At 40.7% G+C, this 15,045-nt stretch overlaps 1 protein-coding gene across 3 annotated transcripts in view; it reads right to left on the bottom strand.

Moving 5' to 3' along the window:
- Positions 1-15,045, bottom strand: part of ZHX3 (zinc fingers and homeoboxes 3) — a 103,268-nt gene that overhangs the window by 60,615 nt on the left and 27,608 nt on the right. For all 3 annotated transcript variants that reach the window (XR_009344558.1, XM_059133148.1, XM_059133149.1), the window contains exon 2: positions 319-435. The gene's annotated coding sequence lies outside the window, so the exon portion shown is untranslated. The remainder of the gene's footprint in view (positions 1-318; positions 436-15,045) is intronic.

The following is a 15,045-nucleotide window of genomic DNA, read 5'->3' as shown; positions in this document are numbered from 1 at the left end:
TCAGACTAAACCTGCACATTACAAAGACACAACACACAACTTTTGTATAGCCAACAGTCAGCCTAAAATATAAGAAGTTCCTATCAAGTGATCTAACAAATCACCTAAATTGTATATTCAATGCAGATTTTTGGATTCATCAATAAAAAGAAGAATCATTTGACCAAAGAGCTCAGCAATGAAAATGGAGGGAGGAGAAGATGAAGGATGTTTAACAACAATGCAAAGACTGAATATAGCTCCGGAGACTTAGGTGCTGCAAAGTCTGGTAACCGATATGGCAAGAAACTTGTTAAAATCCAGAAGCATACTATTTACCCAGGAAACATGCTTCTTCCTCCCTTCATTGGTCTCTCCAGCGTCTCCCTTCATTTCTCGCAGCCCTGTATGCATCTTGAAAGGTCCACTTGTTGCTTCGGTAGCTGCAGTTCAGTCCTGAGAAAGAAGCAGCAAACCGTTACTTTATGAGAAGAGATAAAGCACCTCTGGGAAGTGAAGCGATCCTCGCTCGCCAATCTCCTTTCCTAATTCATTTCCACCACAACTACACACAAACAGGAAAGCCAAGGCCGGGGGCGGGAGGAAGGAGAGTAAAAAGGGACTCACAAATACAAACTAGCAATTTGAAACTATAAAAATGCTAGTAGAAACTGAAAAAATAATGAGTGGAAGTAAGACAAACTCAATTCTCTCTGATAATACATCAGAACAAGATGATTCGTAAAATGAGTAATTTTAACACTCTTTACGCCAGTGAGTTTCCCTGTCCCTCTGTCTTGCTGCATATGAAATGGCGTAACAGAGATGAGAAAACTAACCTCTGTGTGGCCTTACAACTCCAAGAAAGCACACCATTAAAAATGGGTTGTTTTCTGATATTCTTCCATTCAAAGCCCTGGGGCTTTCTGGGCATGGATTCTAGCGGTACAAAAATGGTCTGGACTGTGAGTTCCAGGCCAAGGAACCATGTTATCCCTATCTTGGTCTCTGACTCTTACCCTGATGTCATCCCACTCTTCCCAGCGTCAACGATGGGTAAACAGTAACTCTCGGCGAATGCATGAGACAAAGACTATGTGTTTTCAACAAACCACGAGAGACGCTGCATGCAATGTTAAAATTTCTTGGAAAACAGTTGAAAAACCACTGCTTTTGAGTTAATTCTTTTTTTTCCCCAAAGCATTCTCTTTGGTTGAGATGCCCATTAGCAGGAAGGTAGCCCTAAAGTGAGTGTACCAGAGGCTCTCAGAACTTCGAATAGAACAGTCCGCTGGCACACAAGACAGGGTCAGAACTAGAAGCGTCTGTGCATGTAAACAAGTCCGCCCTCACCAAAGCAGCTCCCATTCATCCTTTGCCAATATTCTTCCATCTTTAACAGTCACATCTCAAGCTTCTAGGTCTAAGAGCTCTGACTACATTAACTTATTCATTCTTTATAACATTCATATGCAATAGATTCCATTATTCTAATCCCCAAGGTGAGGAAACTAAGGCACGGAAAAGTTAAGTAAATTGTGCAAGGAAATGCACTAGGCTGCTGTTCAAAGGCGGGATCCCTGGGCAAACAGAAACCCACAGTAAGCGGCAGTGTCCTCAGCATACCTCACTTTCTTCTACTGCTGTCATGGGAGGACAGCACCATGTCCAGTAAAATTCACTCTTGTGGGAGAATTTTCCTAATTAATAATTGACTGGAAAACTGAACTTTGAATTCTACACAACTTAAAAACTGATCTTTTATTTTAAAACATTATCCACAGCACCTGGGTGGCTCAGTTGGTTAAGCAACTGCCTTGGGCTCAGGTCATGATCCCAGAGTCCCGGGATTGAGTCCCGCATCAGGCTCCCAGCACCACAGGGAGTCTGCTTCTCACTCCGACCTTCTCCCCTCTCATGCTCTCACTCACTCTCTCCCTCAAATAAATAAATAAATCTTTTTAAAAAAAAATATTAAGCAGGGACGCCTGGGTGGCTCAGTTGGTTAAGCAGCTGCCTTCGGCTCAGGCCATGATCCCAGCGTCCTGGGATCGAGTCCCACATCGGGCTCCTTGCTCAGCAGGGAGCCTGCTTCTCCCTCTGCCTCTGCCTGCTGTTCTATCTGCCTGTGCTTGCTCTCTTCCCTCTCTCTCTCTGATAAATAAATAAAATCTTTAAAAAAATATATTAAGCATTATCCAGTGAACATAACAAAAAGGAGATCGTCCTCTCCCTCAAATAAATAAATAAATCTTTTTTAAAAAAATATTAAGCATTATCCAGTGAACATAACAAAAAGGAGATCTTCCTAATTTTGTGGAAGTCAAAAGCAATAATTATTATAAGCCAAACACTCACATTTACCCACACCTTCAGCATATGATATTTATTCCAGGTACTTTGCTATGCTTACCAGATCCCTTCTTCCTTTGAAATTGCAAAGAACTGGCTCAGCCAAAGCATTTATTCTCTCATACTCTAGTTCAATTGAGTGGGACACGATGCTAATGATGCCAAAAGCCATGGATTCAGTCCACTACAAATCACTTCGCTTTGTTTGCTTCATGTCTACAAACTCTTAGCTGGACGGTGCACTCTGGATCTTATAAGGAATCAGGTGGGAGTGTGCAAGACAATGAACATAAATACATCTGCTGGAGAAACTATCCACAACCATCACACAGGGGCAGAAGCAGAACCATGGGACAGAAACACCAATTTCATTATAAAGGAAAACATCACGATCATTGACAAAGCACTTCTACGTTTCTGAGAACTCTTCTCAATGCCAGATATTTTGCCAAAATCTAACCTAAATTCCTTCATTCCAAAAACAAAGAAGTTACAAAATAAGAAACTCAGATTTTCAGTTTTTGCACAAGCTCTACCTGATCTGAAAACAGAACTTTCTTATGCCTGACACCAATTCCACTGACAATAAAGCATTATGTGATCGTTTATGGTTTCAGAAATTGTCACAAAAATCTCTAGCAGTGCAGTGTGGCAAACCACTAGAAAAATCTTATTGCAATTGCATGTATATAGCTTAGATTCTTTTTTTATTATTATTCATTTGAGAGGGAAGAGAAATTAAGCAAGCATAGGAGCAGAGGAGAGGACCAAAGGGAGACGGAGAAGCAACCCCCCCCACCCCCGAGCAGGGAGCCAGAGCAGAGCTCAGGACCCCAGGATCATGACCCAAGCTGAAAGGAGACAACTGACTGAGCTGCCCAGGCACTCCTCTTTTAAAATTGCTCTTAATCTTCATAAAACCAAAAGCTGTTCCATATCCAAAATAATATAGTTATTTTAAACACAATTTTTCAAGTTAAATGAAGAAACTAACTAACATTAGTCCATATCACATTTTAAAACCACCCAGGGCCCATTCTAGGAGTTTAACCAGCTTCCACAAATAAAAATGGAAAAGCAAAACTGTATTTCTTAATTGTTATTTTAGAAGGAAACCCACGTGGGATCATCCATCTTCCAGTTTTCCTGCCCACAGCTGGAAAGAACTTCGCCAGTGGACAAACGCCGTAAAGCACGTGGATTCCAACAGTCACCAGGTAACTATGACAGCAAAGCCACCGTTATTTATGAGATCATAAAAATGATATGACGTCATTTAAAAAAAATTCACATAACATAAAATCAACGATTTTAAAGTGAGCAATTCACTGGCATTTAGTATATTCACAATATTGAGCAACTATCACCTCTACCTAGTTCCAAAACATTTCAGTGACCCCAAAATGAAACCTCGTACTCATTAAGTAGCCACTGCCACCCCCCTGCTCCAGCCCCAGCAACCACTACTATGCTTTATGTCCCTATGGATTTACCAATTCTGGGTATTTAGAAAAACGTAAATCACATGAAAGGTGACCTTTTATATCCGTCTTTTACTTAGCATGATTAAAAAAAAATTTTTTTTTAAGATTTTATTTGTCAGAGAAAGAGAGAGAGGGAGAAAGACAGAAAGAGTACAAGCAGGGGGAGCAGCAAGGCAGAGGGAGAAGCAGGCTCCCTGCCAAGCAGGGAGCCCAACAGGAGACTCGATCCCTGGACTCTGGGATCGTGACCTAAGCCAAAGGCAGATACTTAACCAACTGAGCAACCCAGGTGTCCCTAGCATGATATTTTGAGGTTCTTCTGTATTGTAGCATAATCAGTACTTCATTCCTTTTTAAGACTGGAAAATATCCCATTGTATGGATATATCACATTTTGTTCATTCATCCAGTGATGGACATTTGGGTTGTTTTCGCCTTTCCCTACTGTGGATAATGCAACTATGAACATTTGTATACAAGTATTTGTTTGAATATAGATCTTCAACTACTTGGTGTATATACCTTGAAGCAGAATTGCTGGGTCATATAGTAATTCTATGTTGAACTTTTTGAAGAATTGCCAAACTGTTTTTCATAGTGACTACATCATTTTCCCTTCTTACCAACAAAGCGTGAGGGTTCCAATTTTTCCACACCCTCACCAACACTTATTTTCTGTTTATCACAGCCATCCTTGTAGGCATAGAGTGGTACCACACTGTAGTTTTTTATTTGCATTTCTCTACTGTCCAATGATGTTGAACATCTTTTCATAGGTATGTTGGCCATTTTTCTATCTTCTTTGGAGAACTGTCCAATCAAGTCTTTGTCTATATTTTAATTGGGTTATTTTTTATTGCTGAATTGTAAGAGTTTTTAATATATTAAAAATACTTGGGCCCTCATTGGATTTGCAAATGTCCTCTCCAATTCTCTAGATTTTCTTGCCACTTTCTTAATAGTGTCCTCTGATGCACAAAAGTTTTAAATTTTGATGGAGTCCAATTCAGCTATTTCTTTTTCTTTCACTGCTTGTGCTTTTGGTGCCTTTCTAAGAATCCATTTCCAAATCTAAAGTCATGAAGATTTACCCTTATGTCTTCTTCTAAGAGTTTTGACTGTTACAATTGGGTCTTTGATCCATTTTCAGTTACTTGTAGTATATAGTGTGAGGTTGGGATCCAACTTCGTTATTTAGCATGTCGATGTCTAAGTGTCCCAGCACTATTAGTTGAAGAGATTGTCCTTTTCCCCATTGAATGGTCTTAGTTGCATCAAATTGCATCAAATGCAATTGATGATAGATGTATGGGTTCATTTATAGTTCAATGCCATTAATCGATAGGTGTATCCTTATGCCAGCACCCCCCATTTTGATTACTGTAGCTTTTTAAAAATTTAACATTTAAAGTTTTATGCCTCCATCATCTTTCTTTTTTAAGACTATTTTGACTATTCAGAGTCCCTTGCAATTCCATCTGAATTTTAGGACTAACTTCTCCATTTCTGCAAAAAAGGCTATCAGGATTTTGGTAGAGATTGCACTGAATCTGTAGATCACTTTGGGTAGTACCGCCAATTTTATACTATTAAGTCTTCCAATCCATGAACATGGACTATCTTTCTGCTCTATGACGTAATTTTAACTTGTCTTAAAATGTCCCTGATAGGGCGCCTGGGTGGCTCAGTGGGTTAAGCTGCTGCCTTCGGCTCAGGTCATGATCTCAGGGTCCTGGGATCGAGTCCCGCATCGGGCTCTCTGCTCAGCAGGGAGCCTGCTTCCTCCTCTCTCTCTCTGCCTGCCTCTCTGCCTACTTGTAATCTCTCTCTGTCAAATAAATAAATAAATCTTTAAAAAAAAAAAAAATGTCCCTGATAAAGTAATGCAGTAATTTTCTTTAGTTGTATCTCTATGGTAATCTACCAACGCCCTGGAGTAATTCACAAATATGAAGTTTATACTTGTCATGGAGAGCCCAATATTCATATCCCAGAGAAAAATTGTCAATTACTCAGGGTCTTACTGCTTACTTTTGCCTACAGAAAAGGCAAGAACTCAAGGATTTTTATTTCCCTCATTTATAATTAATTTTCAGTTCCCAGTAGAGGAATTTATACACAGGAATCTTGTATGTTCACTGATAAGCCTGATGCGGGGCTTGCTCCCAGGACCCTGGGATCATGACCTGAGCGGAAGGCAGAGGCTTTAACCCACTGAGCCACCCAGGTGCCCCAAGATTAAATTGTTTTTTTTTTTAAGATTTTATTTATTTATTTGACAGAGAGAGATCACAAGTAGATGGAGAGGCAGGCAGAGAGAGAGAGAGAGAGAGAGAGGGAAGCAGGCTCCCTGCCAAGCAGAGAGCCCGATGTGGGACTCGATCCCAGGACCCTGAGACCATGACCTGAGCTGAAGGCAGCGGCTTTAACCCACTGAGCCACCCAGGTGCCCAAGAATAAGTTGTTTAATAGGCTTCATTAGAATGGTAACATAAACTTTCTTCCATATAGTTCATATCCCCCAAAAAATGATTATGAAATATTAACTACTTTGTCAAAGAATGTGTTCAAACATAGTTGGTTACTTAGAATTTAAAGACTGGCAGGGAGAGAAGAAAGATTCCAAAGGTCTTTTCTCTAAATTTTTCTTTTGCTAAAGTCTGTGAGAATACAGTTTTTGAAGTTATAAATGTAACTTGGCATGGACACAATCTGTTCTTTCCAGTTTTGGGTTTTGTTTTTTTTTTTAAGATTTTATTTATTTGAGAGAGAGAATGAGCCGGGAGAGGGGCAAAAAAAAGAGAGGGAGAAGCAGACTCCCCACTGAGAAGGGAGCCTGATGTGGGGCTTGATCCCAGGATCCCAAGATCATGACCTGAGCCGAAGACAGATGCTTAACCAACTGAGGCGCCCCTGTTCTTTGCTCTTACTTCAAAATTGTAACCGAAGATAACAAAGTAACCCATGAAAAATTACAGTGGCTTTTTTTAAGACTACTAAATTCAAGTAAATGATATATACCCCACAAATAAGAGTCATCTTAAGACTAGATTATTAGTCTGACCGGCAGTGAGTGCTTCAGTTCCCACACTTAATGTCAGCTTTTCAAAGCTTCAATTTACAACTCCTCTCAACATATGGGTCACATAGGGCACACGGTCCATGGTGATCTCAGTAATATAGAAAAGAGTTTTAAGAATCAAATTGCTTATAAATAACTTCAATCAGAAAATTCTGGTTTTTAAAAAAATATTTTATTTATTCGTTTGAGAGACTGAGCAAGTGAACCAGCAGAAGAGCACAAGTGGCAGAGGGAGAAGCTCCCTGCCAAGCAGGGAGCCCAAATGCAGGGCTCAATCCCAGGACCTTGGGATCATGACCTGGGCTGAAGGCAGATGCTTAACCACCTGAGCCACCCAGGTGTTCCTTCTATCTGGTTTTTAAATAAACAACTAGAAACCAAATTCTGGGGAAAAGACACCCAATTCCATGCACTTTGGGATCTATAATGAAACCAAAGGTAATAAAAATATCTTCTGGCAGGTGCTCAGGGTCAGTGCCTTGGCAGAGAATGTTAGCTAATGCAAAGTTAGAAAGTCTGATATTTGTTTTGTTTTGCTTTTTAATCAGAAAGTTTAAGTTGAAGAGGGCAAGGAAAAGGGAGGCAAGAAAAAAAAAAAAAATAGACCAGAACAAGAAGTGAGAGCCAGAAGATAATCAGGTAAGAACCTGACACAGTGAGATAGCAGAGAGACAACAGCCCAGGGAGGCGGAAAGCCGGCCCAGGGTGTACAGGGAATGGACTCCTTGCAGGCTGAGTCCACTGCCAAGTGTCAGAGGACCCTTTCAGCACAGTTACCAACAAAGTTGGTCAATATAACATCTGTGATCAACTTACTCTTCATGGCAAGAGTTTTGCCATAAATTCTTCTATAACATGGCAGGTGAAGGGTACCCTCTCCTTTGGTCTTGCCACTGCCTAATGAGGGCTGCCATGATATCCCATCCTCTAAGAGTGTCTCAACAAGCTAACTGAATAACTGTACTTCTCCCCCCACATTTCCTCAGCTCTGTTTGCACTCTGTTAACCTGAACTCTGTGTCAGGATTCAGGAGACAGATGGGATAAAAGGGCAGTGCCTGAGGAAATGGGACAAAGGCCATATTCCCCTTGGTTGGTGATGGCACAGATGGAAATGAACTCTACAACGAATGAGATTAGGGGAGGAGGTGCTGTGCCCTATTCTGTCACAGTGATACGCATCCTGGATCTCTCAAACCTAGAACTCACAATCCCTGCTCTTGGGTAACACTGAATATCTGCATGTATGATGGCCACTTGAGGCGAGGAGGTTCTTCTAGTCATCAGACCATGTGCCCCCAAGGTCATGGGTTTCTTACACAGCTCACACCGGTTTCTTACACACCAGAAGAGTAGTCACAGGCTGCACAGCAAGTGCTTCATGTCCTGCTGGAGCTCCTTACCCCAGAAGCCCCAGAAGAAGGGAGGCTAGGTGGGCACTCAGGCGGGCAACACTTGCTGCGGGGCCAGCTGGGGTGAGGCAGCACCCCACCCCACTCTCACGGTCAATGCTCAGCATTCTGAGTAACTTCAAACAGCTGCTCTGATTTGGTCTCCATGTGGTAGTGGCTCTCTTGGTCCCTGACGGGATGCCCTGAGCTCATTCACTGCTTAGATTTCTCTTGTTGCTCTCTTCCTTCCTTCCTTCCTCCCTTCCTCTCTGTCTTCCTTCCTTCCTTTCTCCCTCTCCACCCTCCCTTGCTTCTTTCTCTAAAACGAGCTCTCAGTTAATCTTCAGGCTTGCCATTCTGTGCCCAGGAGCTGAACTCCTGAGGCACCTGCCCTGGACTTGTCTGGTCAGTTTAGTTTTGTTCTCTGCTCTCTCTGTGGTGGTCTTAGTTACAAGCTCCTAGAAACAAGCCCTTAACTTCAGAGCAAGCATGGCTAGACAGAAAAAGAGAAGCAGAGTGGCATGCTGGTGTTTATAAGACAGCTACAAACTAACCATCCCTGATTTTAAACTAACCCAGGCCTGGACACATCCTACATGTCTGTCAGCATGAGCATGGAAAAACAAATTGTGGGATTTATGCAACAGAATACTGCTCAGCAATTAAAAAGAAAAAAATCCATTGCACAATATAGATGAATCTCAAAATCATGTTAAGCAAAAGAAGCCAGACATAAAAAATATATTATATGATTCTATTTATATGGAGTTCTAGAAAAAGTGAAATTAATCTATGGTGGTAAAAATCAGAATAAAGATTACCTTTGGATGGTGAAGACTGACAACAAGGAAGCATGACAGAACTTTTCTGTAGTGACAAAAAGGATCTACATATTGATTGGGGTGGTATTTATATGGGTATAAACATTTGTCAAAATTGGACTATACACTTAAAATCTGCACATTTTGCTGTATGTCAATGATATCTCAGTTTTTAGAAATAAAAAAGCTAAAAAGTCTTCACAAAAAATGCAAAGGGTGCCTGGGTGGCTCAGTGGGTTAAAGCCTCTGTCTTCAGCTCAGGTTATGATCTCAGGGTCCTGGGATCGAGCCCCGCATCAGGCTCTCTGCTCAGCGGGGAGCCTGCTTCCCCATCTCTCTCTGCCTGCCTCTCTGCCTACTTGTGATCTCTCTCTCTCTCTGTGTCAAATAAATAAATAAAAATCTTAAAAAAAAATGCAAAAAGACAGTTTTTCATTATGTTGCACTTATGTGACTAACCATATAAGAAAATATTTGAAGGACTCAAATATACTTTAGACAAAACAAAGATAAATCTCTGTAAAGTAGTACAGAGAGACCCCTGGGTGACTTAGTTGATTAAGCATCTGTCTACAGCTCAGGTCATGATCTCAGAGCCCCACACTGGCCTCTTTGCAGGGAGCCTGCTTGTGCATGTTCTCTCTCTCTGACAAATGAATAAAATCTTTTTTAAAAATTTTTTTAAAAGTAGGGGCACCTGGGTGGCTCAGTGGATTAAAGCCTCTGCCTTCTGCTCAGGTCATGAGCCCAGGGTCCTGGGATCGAGCCCCTCATCGGGCTCTCTGCTCAGCAGGAAGCCTGCTTCCTCCCACTCTCTCCGCCTGCCTCTCTGCCTACTTGTGATCTCTGTCAAATAAATAAATAAAATCTTTTTAAAAAAAGATTTTATTTATTTATTTGACAGAGAGAGAGATATCACAAGTAGGCTGAGAGGCAGGCAGAGAGAGTGGGGGGAAGCAGGTTCCCTGTTGAACAGAGAGGCCGATGCGGAGCTCGATCCCAGGACCCTGGAATCATGACCTGAGCGGAATGCAGAGCTTAACCCACTGAGCCACCCAGGTGCCCCAGAAATAAAATCTTTTAATAAAAAAAAAATTTTTAAGTAGAAATTTGTATCATTGTATACATTTAATTCTTAAGACCGAATTACATAAAGAGTCCCCTCAAATTTCCCTTACTCTAACATCCAAGTTAAGTATTTTGAGCATGTTTTAAGAGCAGAAAGTATGGTGTAGAGAATGAAAAGACTAACTTGATATTTTTTAATGCGTGAAAAATTTCCCCTGATTATAAGAACACATACTCAATGTAGGAAAAACTGGAAAATACAGAAGAATAGGGGCATAAAACTCACATAATCCAAATCACAAGTATAAAAGAGAAAATTAAAAGTCATCTGAAAAACATCAACTCCCCAGAGATAATCACTGTCAACATTTTGATATACACACAATTTTAACCAAATTGGGATCATGGTGTACATATTCTTACTTTTTTTCCACTTAAATATATGGAACAGGCATTTTCATGTCACTGAGCATTCTTCCCATTTTTCATTAGTACTACTAAGGTTAAATATTTTCATGTGATCATTAGCCATTCTTATTTCTCTGTGAGACAACTTGGCAATTTAAAAACTATTTTTTTCTTACCACATACACTGTAAAAATTTGGAAAATACCAGAGTATACAAATATAGGGGGGAACCTCACATAATCCAAGCTGTAAAAACAATTACTATTTATTTTTACTTCTCTTTGCACACACATTCTTCTTACAGAATTGATATTCTGGATAAATCTGTTTTAGAGTCTATCTTTTGTTCATTTAGCATCCTTAAAAACCATACAAACATTTTCCCTATGTCATTAAAGTCTCAATATTTATTTTTGTTAGCTTCATTTTGTTCATAGAATTTTGTTAGCTGCATAGATGTACATAATTTAACAACTGTTCAGTGTCAAGCACTTGAACATGTTCTTTGTGGTTTCGTTTTTATTTCGTTTATAATGTAGAGATAAACATCTCTGTATATAAATTAGTGTCTTAACCTATGATTATTTCCTTGGGTTATTTTGCCATTTAAATCCCTGGGTTGAAAAAATGTGAACCTTTTTTTTTTTTTTTTTTTTTTAATTAGGCTCCACGCTGGCCTTGAACTCACGACCCTGAGATCAAGACCTGAGCTGAGATAGAGAGTCGGATGCTTAACCCAAAAGTATGAACATTTTTAAGGCCCTATTGCCAAACTGCACTGACAATTATACCAATTTGCATTCTACAAACAGTATATAAAAATATCTGTACTCCCACAACCCACACCCTTGATGGCATTAAATTCTCTCTCTCTTACACATATACGCCCACATCTCATAAGCTTCCTACCACACCTTCCACCATAACTCCCCCCCCCCAACACACCTTGCTAATGTGATATGTGAAAATGATTTCTTATTACTTTAAATGCATTTTACACTAATGGAATGAAGTTGTTTTTCATTTGGTTAAACCATTATAGCTCCCCATCTCTGAAGAGTCTGCTTAATCCTTTGTATATGTGACACTTTTTGGAGGTAACCAGAAAGTGTTTGGGGATTTCTGGTTCATGACAAATAAGGGAGCAGTAGAACGTAATTCTCCCCTTCCTTAAAATGACAAATAAAAAAGACTATGTAATTATTTAACAGTAAGAATATACATTATAGAAATATAAGAGGAAGAGTAAGCCCACAGCAGCACAGGATAAACTGGACACATGCCATCAGGAGGACAGCGCAGAATTCTGCTCCCCACTCCCCAAGCAATCAGAACTGAATGGTGACAAGTGCTAACCACTAAAGGAACCTTCAACTTGAACCAAGCAAAAGACTTCCAAAAATGTCAGTGTGTCTAAGAGAATCGTGGGGGGAAAACAAACCCAAATTCAGAAACAGTGGTAGCTGGATGTAGAGAAGTTGAATTGGACCAGGGATTGTCAGGGAAGTAATAAAAGATCTGTAGAATAGCTGCAGCCCCCAACATTCTCAGGAAGGCTAAGCTACGAGAACAGCTCTCTACAGTAAAGATGGGATCAGCAGTAGGGGACCACCACCTAAAGCCTAGGACTGGAGACCAAAGAGATAGCACCACAGATGACAAGACATACATCCACCTGGAACAATCCACCCGGGGCAATACCGCAGCCACTGAGCAGTCCCGGGGTTCCTGTACTCTGAGTTCATTCCTGGAAGAACAGTTCCCACCTACAGTGCGGGAAGCTGCGACAGTTGCCACTCTGATCACATAGCCAGGGTTCCTAACAAAGCCGCACATCAGAATCATCTGGGGAGCTTTTAAAAAATACCAGTTGAGGTGCACCCAGGTGGTTCAGTCAGTTAAGCATCTCACTTTGGCTCAGGTCACGGTCTCAGGGTCCTGAGATGGAGCCCCGCATCACACCGGCCTTCCAGGTCAGCGGGCAGTCTGCTGGTCTCTCTTCCTCTGCCCCTTCCTCTGCTTGGTTGCACTCTCTTTCCCTCTCTCTCAGATAAATAAATAAACCCTTAAAAACGCTAATTGACATGCACATGGCCAATAGGTTTGTGAAAAGATAGTATCAATAATTACTGGGAAAAGGCAAACCAAAGTGACAATGAGGTACCACCTTACATCTGTTCAATGGTTATTATCAAAAAAGGCAAAAAAGAATGAGTGTTGGTGATGTGAAGAAAGGGAACCCTGTGTACCACAAGTGGGAATGTAATCTGGTGTAGCCACTACAGAAATTGTATGGAGGCTCCTCAAAAAATTAAAAATGAACTATCATATAATCCAGCAAGTGGAGTTCTGCATATTATTTGAAGAAAAAGAAAACACTAACTCAGAAAGGTATCTGCCCAGCCATGTTCACTGCAGCATTATTCACAATAGCCAACATATGAGAACAACCTCAGTATTCACCTCAATATGAAAGGATAAAGAAAATTTAGTGTACATATACACAATGGAATATTTTTCAACCATACAAAAGAATGAAATCTTGCCATTTGAGACAACATAAATGGACTTTGAAGGCACTTTGCTAAGTGAAATAACTCAGAGAGGAAAAGACACATAGATGGGACAGGAATCCCATTTATAGGTGGAATCTTAAAAAAAAAAAATGCAGCTCATAGATACAGAGAACATATTGGTGGTTGCCAGAGACAGGGGGTGGTGAGTAGGAGGGGTAGAGGATGGGAGAAATGGGTGTAAAATGAAACTGGAGAGAAGCTGAAAGAGAAGGCACAAAGTGACTGTGACTGCAGAAGTCCTGGGTGACAGCGGCCTGTATTTGGGTACTGGCACTGGAGACGGGTTTTCTATGTTGGAGGTAGGATCAGCAGGCCTCCCGTTAGAGTGGGCATGAAGAACAGAGTTCTAAGGATGACTCCCAGGTTTAGGACTTTAATAGCTAAGTTCTTCAAGGTATCATTTTACCAAGATGAGGAAGACTAGAGATCAGCAAGTTGCCAAAAAATACGAAGTGCCCTTTTGGTGCTTTTCCTCCGCAGTAATTTTTCATTTAAATTCTGGATTCTGTGATATGCTGCAAACACCAAGGGCAATTACACAATTTCTCTCTCACCTTCTCTGCCAAGTAACCACCTTCCTCAAGTATACATTTTTATGCATTATTTAACACTGTAGGATCAATGCCTCAGAGGTCAGTAGACACAAGTAGGTAGGTTCTCCATGCTTCTAATGCGGTCCACCTCTAAATGACAGCCAAACATCAACTCTAGAAATCTAGGTCCATTACACTCAGTAAAACTGGGGAAACAAGAAACCTAATAAACTGTATAGTGTCTTGTGACTACTTTTCACAATTATTTTGATCAACCCCTGAATAGTACAAGTAATAACACTCAAAATTCAGGGCCTCACCAAAGATAATTCATAACTCTTTAAGTGTCCCATCTTTGTGTGTATGTGATTTTCTAATATCCTGGAAATGAGATCTTCCCCCAACCTGCATCTGTCCAGCTCTTCTTCCCAAAGTCCGTAATGCAGAGCTTCAGCTATCCACTACCTATGCAGTTGAAGGACTTCCTATAGAAGACTGCCCACCACGAAGGGCAAAGGCAAATACATCCCCTGGGGAGGCCATCGCGGAATATTACTTTATCTTATCTATGGTCTCCATGAATCAAAAACATAAGTAATTGCATGCTTCAATCTCCAAGATAAACTCTGTTCAGAACATAGCTTCTCTAGAACAGTCTTAGGTGAGAAAAGTTAGGTCTAAGGTGAGAGGTCTTAAGTAAGGTCTTAGGTGGGAAAGGGGTAAGGAGAAAGGGAAAAGTTCAAACTGTACCCTCTGTACTTGTAAATATTTGGGCTGTTACAAGTGTGTATGTGTGTATGCTTGTGTATTACATAATTCTAAAAAGAAAAAAGGAGAAAGATTACCTAAAACTTCTACTTCTCAAACCTTCATAATAAAAGAGTTTCTCCAGGGGTGTCTGGGTGTCTCAGTCGGTTGAGCGTCTGCCTTCAGCTCTGGTCATGGTCCTGGGGTCCTGAGATTGAGGCCCAAGTTGGGCTCCCTGCTCAGTGGGAGGCCTGCTTCTCCCTCTCTCCTGCCTTGTGTTCCCTCTCTCACTGTCTCTCTCTCTCTCTCTCAAATAAATGAATGACATCTTTAAGAAAAATAAAAATAAAAATAAAAATAAAGACTTTATATTAAAAAAAGTTTCTCCAAAGTAATGAGAAATCTGTACTTGCTTCATGTTACAATTACCAAAGAAGTAATGCTTATTACATAATGACTTTAAAAGGATTACAGTTGTTGACCAAATAAATGACTTCTAAAACATTTGGTACTTACAAGGCCCCAAGGACAGTATCACCCTAGACTATCTCTTGCTCTCAGACCACTCACTTCCCTTGCCCTCCTCCTCTGCTCCAAGTGCTTCA

This window comes from Mustela lutreola, chromosome 9 (assembly GCF_030435805.1).
Source record: "Mustela lutreola isolate mMusLut2 chromosome 9, mMusLut2.pri, whole genome shotgun sequence".
NCBI classification, from domain to species: domain Eukaryota; kingdom Metazoa; phylum Chordata; class Mammalia; order Carnivora; family Mustelidae; genus Mustela; species Mustela lutreola.
The sequence above is the reverse complement of the archived record's forward strand: the minus strand, read 5'-3'. Positions and strand labels throughout refer to the sequence as shown.